Raw genomic sequence first — 13,263 nt, forward strand, 5'->3', positions numbered from 1 at the left:
TTGTTTTTTTTTTTTTTTAAATTTATGTTTTTAAATACAGCTTGATGCTTTATCATTGGTTTACAGATCAAGTTTGAAAGGTGCACAATAGTTTTCTCCAGCCTCATTTGACAAAAAGGGCTACTGTGTGTTACACAGAAACTGTCAATGTTTGTCAGACCTTTACCTTATTGCTTAAAACAGGCTAGGCAATGCTGACCTGGCAGCTGGATGGTTGTTGAATGAGATAAAACCAGGTCAAGGCAAGGCAAGCCTGGGTAAGTCCTGAGACCCTGCACTGTCAGGCTGGGCAACATTTGTGGCATTTTATTAGTAGGGACAAAATAAAATTCACTGGCTGCATCTGCACTTGGTTGCTCAATTTCTACAAATACCATGTCTAATTTTTTTCCTAATTTTTAGTATTTCACATTATCACTAAGAGAAGCCCTCCTCTGTATCTCAGTCGTTTGTCTAGCAGCAACAACTAAATGCCCATTGCAACAAAACAATAATTTTTTTCTTCACTCTTTCACAATGACTTATAAGTGGCTTATAAAATACCTTGTTTGTTGTTGGAGTTAAAGGCATTTTGGATAGTTTGCATCTCTTCCTTCCAAACCCCCCATTGTTTCCCACAAAGAAAACAGCTGTCTGGAAGATGCATATGACTGACTTGGTTAGTCCTTGTCTGGAAGATGTGAATAGCAGAAGTGATCAGTGATGCATCTAGGATATGTCTTTTGAGCTGTCAAGCATGTGTGGTGCCTCAGAGGGTGACAACAGGGAATCTGCATCTTTGTAAGCTTCTCTTCCCTTATTTTTCTTATCCACAAAGACAGACAACACATTCTTCACCAGGCTGAATTAAATTAAACCTTTGTTGTTCTTGAACAGTTATTCTCCCCGTAGAGTATAACCTCTGTGTTGCTTGGTTTCAATTCTTTTAGAACAAAGATAAAACATACATGTCCTTTCTCAGTGAGCTAGTGTACTGAAATAATAAAAGAAGTAAGAAAATGTTACAATCAGCTCAGGACAAGATGTTTATCAAAGTCAACTCAGACCAAAACCATGTAGTTGTAAATGCAATTAAATTATGTTCAATCAAACCACTGTCTAAAGATACACAGTCTCCTTGATAGTGAAAAATATAAGTAATCCTTCGTAAAATTAGGGTAAAACACATTAAAAAAAAAAAAAAAAGTTAGTTCTTGGAAAATGTCTTACTCAAGAGCAGCGTCACTAGCTTGGTGACTGCAAGCATCCTTAATTCTTACTCATCTAGAAGATAAAAGCTAATTATTGCAATAGTCTGAAAAATACTTTGGATAAAGTATCTGTGTTACCTATTTGGGAATGTATTTATAGCCAAATATAAGTTTCCTCCCCCTCACCCCTGCTTTGACAAACCAAAAAGTCTTGTTATAATTCAAGTAATGTTACTTCTTTATTGATCTAGATTGTATTTTTCACATCTTAAGGGGGACTGTAGCTATGAAAAGCTACATATTTCCTTGCTATACTCAAAATCTTGTATGTGCAAAAGGTGAACCACCTTACATATGGAGCCAATAACTTACTGCTTGCCAAATAATACAGTAACAGCTCAATCCAGATTAAAACAACAATAACAACAGTTACTACTATAGTCCAGTTGCAATGGGATACACTTACAGTTAGCAATACAGTTAAGGCTGAGGTCCATAAATATCTGAATATCTACTACCAAGGTTGCAGTAAGTTGCTCACATCTTCTGTCTTTTCCTAGGAGGACTATGATGTTGGTAGGGATTTCTTATTTCTTGGTCTTGGATCTGCTTGGGTATATTTTTATGTTTCTTAACACAGTCTGATTACATGCTCTGTTTTCATTAATTCAGGGTAAATTTTGACTGTCTTCAGCCTTTAGTTATTAGTTTAAATTTCACAATAGCCTCTCTCAACCCCAATTACCATAAAGACCTATTGTCTGCCATTCAATTACTGCCTAGGTTTATTATATTTTTTATCATAGTATTTACAGGGCTAAATTAAAACACGATAAGCAACAGCAATTGATCACTAGACAGTTGCCAATATTATCTCAGGCCAAGGCAAATTCAGAAAAATTCAGAGATCTCATACACCCAAGAAACCCATTAGGCCATTGGCTTTCTACTAGTTGAGGGAGAAACCGTACTTCCTTGGATACAACTTTCTGAAAAGAGACTGTAACGGTGAGATGACCAAAAATCTATGTGCTTGCTACAAAGGAAAAGGAAGATTTTTAAAAGGTGCAATTTCTCTTTTCATATGCTGAGAAGTTAAGCCAGTGTTTCTAACAAATAAACCACTAAAAAAATATGTGAGCCATAATGTAATACTCAGGTACAAATGCAATTTAGGAGCTACTGTCAGTCTCTATCCAATCTTGTGCAAGCTTCTGTGCAATAGCTGTCTGGGTGTAAAAACCTGAAGGGCTTCCTTTATTATTCTCAGTATCTTGCAGGCAACCTTGCCTGATCTGTACTGCAACTAAGCTGCAGAGATATCTCTCTGTATCCCTGAGAGATGATTTGACAAAATTATTCTTATAGTATTTTCCACACTACTTTAGAGGAAGATTAAAACAATTAATGTTTCTAGCTCTGAGTTTCCCTGTTTTCAGAAGATGGCATTTTTAGCAACATGGGTGTCCATATTTGTTTGGTTTTTCTTGTTGCTACTGAACCAATGAATGGAAATAGTGAAGGTCTGTTTTCTTTACAATTGCTTCCAGCAATGTTTTAACGCATCGTTTGGTTTCTATAAACAACTGGTGATAATGCCTTCAAGAGTAGTAAAAAACATTTTCCAGAACAAAACTGGGTGATTGTGCAATGAGATGGGACTTAAGTGTTCTATAGATACTAAGCAATTTTTCTGTGTGAAAGAATGGACTAAGGAAAAAAGTAACATGGTCGTCAGCAATGATTTTGCATGAGTCACATTAGAGTCCTTATTAACAGATTTTCTGCGGAGACTGTGGGTGGTATAGAGAACTGCACCTATATGACTGAGGAAGCAGTAAAGGTACTCTGTGTAGGCACAGGGTACTGTTGCTCTATTCTCTGTGTCCATAGAGAAGGGACAGTACAGCGGAAGCAATAAAGAGATATGGGATCAGACAGGTGTCCCGATCCGATATCAGGGAGGGTTCTTAAATGATCCCAAGAGCGAGATTAAGACAGAAATGAGGTCAGATGATGCACAAACCTTGTAAGCTTTATTTAATAAAATAACTGATAATAGTGACAGGACAGAAGGAAAAAGAAAGTCAGAATACCTAAGCAAGCAAGCAAAAGAGATGCAGCAATACTAGTTAACACCACGAGTTAGCAGCATTCCTTGGTCCGATCTCAGTGCAGGTGATGGAGACAAAGCTTGGCAGGCTATGGGGAGAAAGAAAGCAAGCAAAAAGCTTCGGCAGGCCATAGAAAGAAAACAAGTGAAAACCTACAGCAGAGAGGAGCACGCAGTCCCTTTTATACAGTCCGCACCACTAGTGCGGTTGTTGCCACAGAGCTCGTTTGCACATCCCCCGCCCCGCGTTCCCCCTTGTGCACATGCCCAGAAGTCCACAGTGGTCCTACCGAGGGGGGGGTCGGCCATTGACGCCTTCAGCTTCTGCAAGTTCCCCTCGTCCCTCAGCCCTGCGAGCACAAGCAGCTTTTCTGGCTTTGGACAGATTTTGTTCTCCTGGTAACGGGACGTCGAGGCCTGGCCTGTGAAATGGCGTGGTGCTGGGACAGACAGCTGCCATCTTACACCACCCTGCGGCTCGGGGGGGGGTGGGGAATGGCGTAATAGCAATGTAGAGACAAAACAGCTGACAGAGCCCCTTACATCAGGTTTGTAAATTGTTTTGTAGGCATGTTTATAATTTTAATGGGCAGGCTTATAATAAAAGCAACCTATGGTGGAGGGAAGGGAACATCCTGGATAAACATAAATACATAGATTAAGAATTATGAACAAAAAAATCTGGGATATTCTTAAAAGTTGTCAACCAGCTTGAAGGCAATTAGTTTGTATGCCATTCTATAATTGAAGACTTGATCTGGGTCCGAACACCAATAAGGCAAAATCTGTGAAAGATAAACCAATTAAAGGTTACTAAACCCAAAATGCTACATCTTGCAAGAAGAAATCATGAGCTACAAATCACCAGAGGCTAGGATGTTATCAGGAAAGTGTCAGTATATCCTTTTCTTGTCCTTCCTTAGGCTCACCTCTGTGTTAGATGTATGATCTAACCCATTACAGATGTTTTAATATTCTTATGATTACTTACATGGCATAAAAATAAAAGAAAGTCAGAAAAGACACAGGTAACCACTATCCAGTTATGATCTGTGAATCTGGTGAGAGATACTTTTCCGAAGTAGATTTCAGAATATAACATGTTAGTACAGAACAACACTCTTCTCCAAAGGACTGGAAAGAGCTTATTTTATTGTTCCAGTGTGGAAAGAAATGTCAGTTCCTGAAATTTTGCTGAGACATTGTGGCAGTGACCCCGGAGTAAAGCCTCATCCCCAAATTCTGGATGATATAAAGTACTTAAAATTTCTTACAAGCCTGAGATGTTGCAGAAATATTTAGATTAAATTAGTAAGGTAAATCAGAGATTGTTCAACAAAGATCCAGCAGATGGGTTTAAGTGAATATATGAAGCAGAAGGTGACAGTAAAAAATAGCACAGTATGTTCTTTTGGAGAAAAGAGCAATTTTGGCTCCAGAACTGGATGATGCTGGCAGGAAAAAATGAACTTTTTTTTTTTTTTTTCCTTTTTGTTGGATGTGCCCTTCATATAAACTTAAAAATTCAACATTTTAATTCAGAAACTGAACTATCTTTACTAGGAACCTGATGAAAAGGAAATACAATAGAAATACTTCCCGTGCAAGAGCAGTTGCACAGGAAGAATTTCTAGTGTATTCTGAGAAGCCCACTACTGCAGTTCTAAATCAGCAGTTTGCTCCAATAGATTGCCCTCAAAACCAAACACAACCCAGAAAATATGATGTATGACAGTTAGAACTGCATTATTAATCTTTATTAATTTTTACTATAACTTCAGCTATTAGAATTTTCAAACCTTAATTGTAAATTAAACTCTTGCCTCAATTTTAGAAATATATTGCATTCTGTCCATTGCAAGATGTCAAATGAAACACGTATGTATCGATCAGGATATCTCTGGTTTGTGTCTTTCCAGTCAAATAAAGCACTTGATGAGCCAGATCAACACATAATCTTCAGTTCCCAAGACCAATAGAAGTCACATAGCATTTTTTTTACTCTTTTCAAAATCTTTTTTACATTATCTGTGAGAAGAAAGTTAGAATTGTGATGCAGAAGGTTGGAAGCAATTTAATTGCAGTCTGTATGGGTTGGAACTGTCACATTTAATGTTCCAATAAATAGTACGTATACCTTTAAGCAAATATACAGAGACATAGATTAGAGTTTATATAAGTGAAAGGCTCTGCATTATCTAAATCAGTTTCTGTAAAGGAAGCATTTAGAGAAATGATAGACTGGACTTTAATGCTTCCTCATTTCAAATATGTCTGATCAGGAGTTTCTTAACAACTAGAAAGCAAATACATAAGAAAAAGCTCAAAAGAATCACTTGCAACTTGCTATTTAGATGGGGTTTTCCCATTTTGAACTTGTTTGCTTGCTTTATTGCTTGAGCTGTATGAAAGGAAGAGCCTTTTTAAGACCTAACTCTTCCATTCCCATGAAATTTCACATAAATATTTCTCATGAGTCATGAGACGGCATAAGGATCACTTCCACACTAAATTTCTAACAGTGGAATACTTTGATAACTTTCAATTGGAGGCAGAAGAGTAAACTCACATTTCTTTCATTCTAAGGACAGGAATAAATGAAGGGGAACATACGGATATTGTCACTGATTATCCAAAACTTTTTTTATATATTATAATCATATCCTGTCTCTTGGAGTGCCTTTTCATCATGCATAAGGAAAGTTCAGTCTTTTATTGGCAAAGGGTGCTAGAAAGATTTGTGTTTGGCAACTCAGGCCTAGATGTAGAGAGAGATTTTAGTGTCATAGAACATTTCAGTGCTTAACTCTGAGACAATTAGATCCTATCCAATACGTAAGAGGGTTAAGAAACCTAAAAATTCAATGTAAAAGTCTGCAAACCTCAAAACTCTACAGAGAGTGTTTTAATTCTTACCTCTCAGTTGTCTGAAAGTGCTGTGTAGTACTAAAGGAAAAGATGTTTGAGAAATAATTCTCATTCCTCTTCTATAGCTATGTAATGAGGGTCCTACTCTGAAAAGAGAAGCAATGGTGAATCTCTTCTAAAACAGATTAAAAAAATTGCTAGAATTTTTACTCATTATAATGTTTAGATGAGGAGCTGGAAAATGGTTCAAATGCTTCATCACTGAGGATGGGCTGAGAGAAGAAAAGTATTCCTTTGTCATTAGAAAATTTTCTATCCATTAATCTGAAGATTAGTTTTGAACGGGTGCTCTTACTCCTCCTGCATACAATGTTATTTTTTAATGAATAATCAAATAATTAGGCATAATAAAGATTCAGAGTAAAGAAGTCTCTGTTCTCAAGATTAGGTCATGTAACTAAAAGGAAGAGACCTGAATTTCTGTTCTTGATGTAAAGATTTACTGTAGTGTATGTTAGATAACCAATAAATTCAATGGGTGTGTCGTAGTCACCCTTTTAAAGTTTTGCTCACACCTTCTCTATCACAAAACCATTAAGTTTTTTCCAGCTGAAGTAGAACAACTTTACTAAAAAAGATTAAGGCCATCTTTTTTTTTTTTTTTTTTTAAAAAAAAAAGAGGACTGCTGTACTCTCATGGTTAAAGTATGCAAAGACAGTGAAAGATAGACCTTCAAATCCTCTTTGGCTCTTGTATTTTCCTTTAATAGTCAGACCAATAGCATGGGACTGACATTGCTTCCTTCTCCTTATGTTTTGAGGAAAAGCCATAGTCACCACTGCATTTTGTGGATACCCCATACTTAAATTCTGAAAACCTCGCATATTAGGTAGTTAAGGTGAAGAAATACTTAACAGAATTTTGAGTGAGATAAAGAATCAGCTACTTGGCTTTGTCAAGACAGTGGGCATCTCATCATTCACTGAAGCTGAAGTTTTTAGTGCCTTAAAAAATTGAGCTGCTTAAAAAAACATAGCTACTGGAATAATCTATATGCACAGTCTCTGTGCATCAGTTTTGAGGATTGCAGTCCTGCTGGGAGCTGGATTTAGGTGGGGTTTATCTATAAATTTTGTGGACCAGGAATGGTATCCATCACTGGTTCTTGTTCCTTCCTGTGTCAGAAAAGCTGCCCTCAGCTTTGCACAGGTCATTGGGCAAGGACTGGTATTATGCCTTAGAGACAAGAGAGTTAAATCTGTAATAAAAGACATGACAGATTATACTTCATGTTTTTTGTAACAAATGTGGGAGAGTCTCTAAAATTAATCGTAATGAAGAGGAACTATTTATCAAGCATTCCCAAAGAAGGGTTCCAGTTTCACAACTACTGCTATGATTCTAAGGAGAATTAAATGTCCCTAAATCTTTAAATCATTGCAGCAGAAAGTTTGCAAGATATTAAAAAGTTAGAAAGAATGGGCAAGAAGGAAAGAAGCACTAAGTATTGATTGGAAATATTTCATACTTTCCTCTGTGGAGATCACTGAGGAGTAGTTGTAAATCCCCACATTTATTTAAGTCGTCTCTAGAACCTGCTATATCAAATAGCCAACAAAAAAAATGGAAAATTGACTTTGAAGCAATAATAGTAATAACTTCTCTGGTTTTCTGTCACTTTATTTCAATGAGAAACATAAATCTCACATATTTGAGAAACTGCATGATGTTTCAAAACCTGCAGTTTTAAAGCTATCATGTATAAAACCAGTGGCAACATTCAAAAATGAATATTTAAGTAGTGATTTAAGTGTTTGATGGTGATTAAAGATGAAGATAAATCAAACTGATGAATGTCTACTGTACAATAATATCAGTTTGCTTGGTGACAAGTATTCCAAAGTTATTTCTGCAAGACCTAAGAAACCCCAAGTACTTTTAGGGTAGGAAATTATTTTGAACTAAGTTGATTTACCCATTCATATAGTTTTCAATGAAAGTTAAAGAACTAATGAGTGGGGAGTGTTGATTTCTTGATACAGAAAAATATAATGAGAAAATATACAATCCAGAACATTATAGTCAAAGACATAACCAATGCAGACAGTCAGCTCAGTCCTAAGTGAACCGTATTTCTCTGCACATGGTTAGATAAATCCAACTGTTATAGGGCTACATACATATCGATCTCTTCAACAGTTAAAGTGTAGGCAGAAGTAGACATAGACATCTGAGAAACAGTAGAGAGTGATCAGTGAATGCTAATACCTCAAGAAGTAGTAGTTCCTGCAGTTGCAGCGGTACACTTCACATCTAGAAGTAAGTTGTCCTTAAGTAGGATAATTTCCCACAAAATAAGTTATGTCATTTGCATTTAATTATGAGAAGCTTTGTGAAATGGATTATGACAATTGTCTCAGGAAAGATACTATTAATTTAAGCCATTCCAAGCTGTTGTTTTGTTGGGTTGTTGTGTTTGGTTTTTTTGTTTGTTTGTTTGTTTTGTTTTGTTTTTGTTTTATGACAGAGGCTTCATACATCCTTGTTTTTTGTGGATAAACAACATCCATCATACTGTAGCAAGAGAGTTACTCTACTAACCAGATATATCTTAACTCCTTTATTTAATAGTCCTGGGAGCTGTATACATCATCAGTAACAAATGCACCTTCATGACTAGCAGAATTAAAACATGTAATGAAAGCTAAATTGCTATGCCTTGATGTGCTATGTGCAATTTTCAGTAAAGATAATACAAACATGACATTACTTGTGACATTTTAGAACTCGTAATAAAATAAGGTTTAGAATTACAGAAGTAGTGGGAAATATTTAAATTGTTTCTAATCCTATATGTCAAATGAGATAGAACGAATTCAAATGTTTCTTTCACTGGACATTTCAAACATTTCAAGGTGTGCTCTTGTCTTATAATGAGACAAGAGACATTTTTGTACACAATGAAATAAAAGAATTTTAAAAAGACAAAATATTCCATTTCTGTTTACTAAAATTATCTTAAAAATGACAGAAAGGTTAATGAATGTTAAATCTTATAGGATCATAGCATTTAAACTTTGGAGCTTTATTCCCTGTTGTCTGTGAACTAGGATATCTTCTCAGACTGTATCTTCCATACTAAATTATGCAGACTCATCTCAATCAAGAGAGCTAACCCATCAGAGACATAAAAAGTCAAAACCCAGACATTTTAATAAGAAAATATATACTACTATGTTTAAATAAATATTTTTTGTTCATCAAAAAGTCAGACCAATACAAGCAGGAAAGGTTTAAAACAACACCAACATAAACCATTTTAGCTTTTCTGACATAAAAGATTTTTTTTTTTTTTTTTACAAAAAACAGATTCTCAAACATTAAAAATGTTTAGTTTAGATAAACCACATTTCAGTCAGAAGAATTGTTCAATGGGTTTCCAACCAGTTCCAAGAATGGCAGCAGCTTCCCTTGTACCTGGGAAGTGTCAACTTCTGGAGGCAGCTTGTGTTCTGGGAGCAGCACAGCTACTGCCCCGCACAGCTCAGTACCTTTGCTTGGGTGAAAAGTACATGCCCAATACCTGAGCTGGCTCACCTAGGGCTGTTTGCTATCTGTGTGCAGTGTTTCACTATGCTGTGAAAGCATATAGTTGCATAGTAAATCTTTGTAATTAATCTTATCCCTTTTCTCTGGGACCAACCTGAAAGCATACTGTGTTCCAAGATCCTTTTGATTAGTTTTCCATATGAGAGTTTATGGCAAAATTACACTTAGAAAATTCAAGCCTTAAAAATATTTCTCTTTTTGGAACAGAATCTAATCAAAGCTCATTCAACTTTTGCTCCACTTCTATGCAAAGGTACTCATGATCAAAGCGCAAGAATCCTAGTATAGCTTTTTGAATTGTAAGACATCGACTTGTAGAAGACAACTGAGCCAAAAATGTACTCAGATGTGTAAATCCATCTTCTGATGTCATCTGCCCAGGTCCTGAACCGAAACCAGAAAATCGATACAAAGATTCCAATTGAATTTGATGAGTTTGGAGGTCCAATTGTAACTGAATTGTTTGTTGTGAGTCACATCAAAGTGAGACATGCTTTTATTGTATCTTGACCTTTGCCAAATAAAAAATGCTTGCCAGGATGAATTTTTTTTTATCTTAGAAAATAGAGACATTGATATGTATTCTGACATTCTAAGGCAGAATTTTCGACTAGCTTCAATCGAAGTAAAAGATGGATTCTGGATTACTACTCTAATATTTGAAGTAAGTATATTTGACTATTCTATAGATGGCTAAGTCTATATCAGTTTCTGAATATTCAATGACAAACACAATATTAAAAATAATATTGATAGTCCTAGTCTCTTTAAATATTCAGAACATTTTATAGAAAATTTGGGAAATCTATCAGTCTTGGGATCAAAGAATAATTAAAACTAAAGAGTAATTTATAGAAACTATAGAAACTAAATTTAAAAAAATAATTAAGGCAAAATTCTTTCACTGCTATCCTTTCTACCATCAATATAGGTCACATCTGTGGGATTTGAAACAGTTGTGTACTTTTAATATTCATAAACAGATTCATGACTATAAAGAAACATTACTTCTCAATAATACAGTAAAATAGCTCAAGCCCATTTATGCCTTTTAGAACTCAATTCATAGTTTTAATACACTGGGAAATTATTCCCATTGTTTGTCCTAATTTTGGCATAGAAAATTCTTTCAAATTTTAATGTGTGACATCTGGATGAAAGAAGGCATTCAACTGATGATGTGTGGATTCTCCTGTTTTATATTTTAGTGTGAATGCAAAATCCCTTGCATTCATGTGGGAATTCGGTTTTGTTGGGACAGAAAAATCAAAAGTGGTATTCACTTTAGATACACATAGACAGCCTTACCTGATTTAGAAAAAAACAACCCCTTTCCTCTTTTAGGCTAATAGGCATATCTGTTCTCTCTAGACAATTATATTTTTATAACATTTGTTCTAAAGCATCAAATACATATAATGGGACAAAAGGTAATCTAGGATAAACCAACAGGATAAGTGTATATGTTTATTGAGTACTGGTCCAGGAAGTCCTGTTCTCACAAAGATGAATATAGTCACTTCTGTGACTAAATTGAAAGACCCTTCCTCAAATGACAATGACACAATTTCTTGGGAACTTGTGTCACTGCCCATGCAGATTCATCTTGGAATTAGTAAAATGTTATGCACTGCTTGCTTCCTTATCCTGTTATCATGAGATATATACATGCATCTTATCATGCTGCACTTTAAATGTTCACAGCTTGGTCCCCTTTAAATTCTTCAGTACTTCAGGGAGAAAAATCCTAAGATACGTACATATAGTTGTATAAATATCTGTACATATGTATATACAACACATACAGAATCTCTGTGTCTTATTTTGTCTTTCTCCTAGGTGATAAAAATGTCTGAGGCCATGCAGGTCAGATAAGATCCTGGGCTAGAATCTACATATAACGTATCGTACTTTTTAACAGAGATAAACCCAATCCTGTCTCCACTCAGAAGAACATGCAGGACTTCTTCCCTTTAAGTAATGTCAGCATAAGAGCTATGTCATGAAATGTTATGTCTTTGCCTCCAGTCAGAGTTCTAAGTACAATGCGAGACAAGAAATTCTCTAGAGAATTGCACAACTACGTCAGAAATTTGTCTATTTACAAAAATTTTGTATGGCCACCTAGTATTGGCACACATCTATCTAACAATCAAAACTTGATTCTAGGCTTAAGCAAAAAAAGCCTTTCTGGGTTTTCATTGCTGGAAATTCACTATAGCAGCATAATTTTTCAGATCATGTAACCAGTGTTATTACTTTCTTACTTAACAAGGAATTGTATTTTTTAATGGGATACTTAAGGAATGGTCTAGTCTTGCTTCTCATACTTTACAACAGTGTGTCCTAGAAAAGTACAAGGACTGAGATTCTTTTGACCCAACTATTGCAATTCTTATGAGATAGGTTGCCTAGCGCTATAGTGATTTCATTGAAGTGCACAAGTGTTTGTGTGTGCGCATATGATGAGTCTTGGAAGGCGACAAGAGACATTAAATATATATAAAAAGCCAAGCAGGGAGACAGTAAGGAAGTGTTGGTCGGCCTGGGCAATTATGAGATATGTGGAGCATGAACTTATACCAAGCTAATAATTTTCAGATATCTTCTATTCCTAAGAAAAGGATTTTAAAAGAGGAATTCAAAGGGGAAATTGGGACAGGTTTATGAATGTTTACAGGAAATTGCTCCCAAAAGTAGCAAGCAGCACATACATGTTTAAAAAAATCCAACAGTGATGGAAACTAAGTTTAATGTTCAGCTGAAGGAAGATACTGACTTGCTAAAACTGAAAAAAAGACATCAGCAAGAGCAAAAAGCTGTGTCTCATTTTAATTATGGAGGCCAGCTGAATAAACAATGAGAAGAGTGATATGAGTCGGGAGTAGGTTAACAGAATGGTGTTTCACCAAAGCAGTCTGCACTAATACTAGGACAGCAGATTCTGGAAGAGCAAAACACTAGTGAAACACTGAAGTGTGTTCTTATGAAGTATTCAGTTTGTTCAGAATGATGTTTTATAGCACAAGAACAAGGAGGCTCAGAGATTTGTGCATATAGTACATTTGGCTGTGCCATCTGCTCACCTTACGTGCTGCGTTGTATCCCACAAAGCTCAATTTTCAATGAAGAATAAGTGTCACTGTTGGAATGCACACAAGCACCAGAGTATAGAACAATTTAATATCTGGAATTATGTGTAAAACCTGCTCCAAAACCCCAGTATCTGTTCCAGTAATGGTCTGATATATTTAAACAGGGACATTTAAGAAGGGACTGGAACCTGGTCTTTTTTCTCCATCTCTTTTGTTTTTTCACAAGTCTCATTTTAAAACATCTCCCCCACACATACAAACACTGCCCAAACCCGCTGAGAGGATCTGAATCTAGGCCAGGAACCTGAGCCAATGTTTCTGAAGTTGGAGGGAGATTTGCCCAGTAACACAGGAGCTGCAGGTCCCTTTATACCTTCTCAGATCCTT

Source organism: Athene noctua, chromosome 3 (assembly GCF_965140245.1).
Source record: "Athene noctua chromosome 3, bAthNoc1.hap1.1, whole genome shotgun sequence".
NCBI lineage: Eukaryota > Metazoa > Chordata > Aves > Strigiformes > Strigidae > Athene > Athene noctua.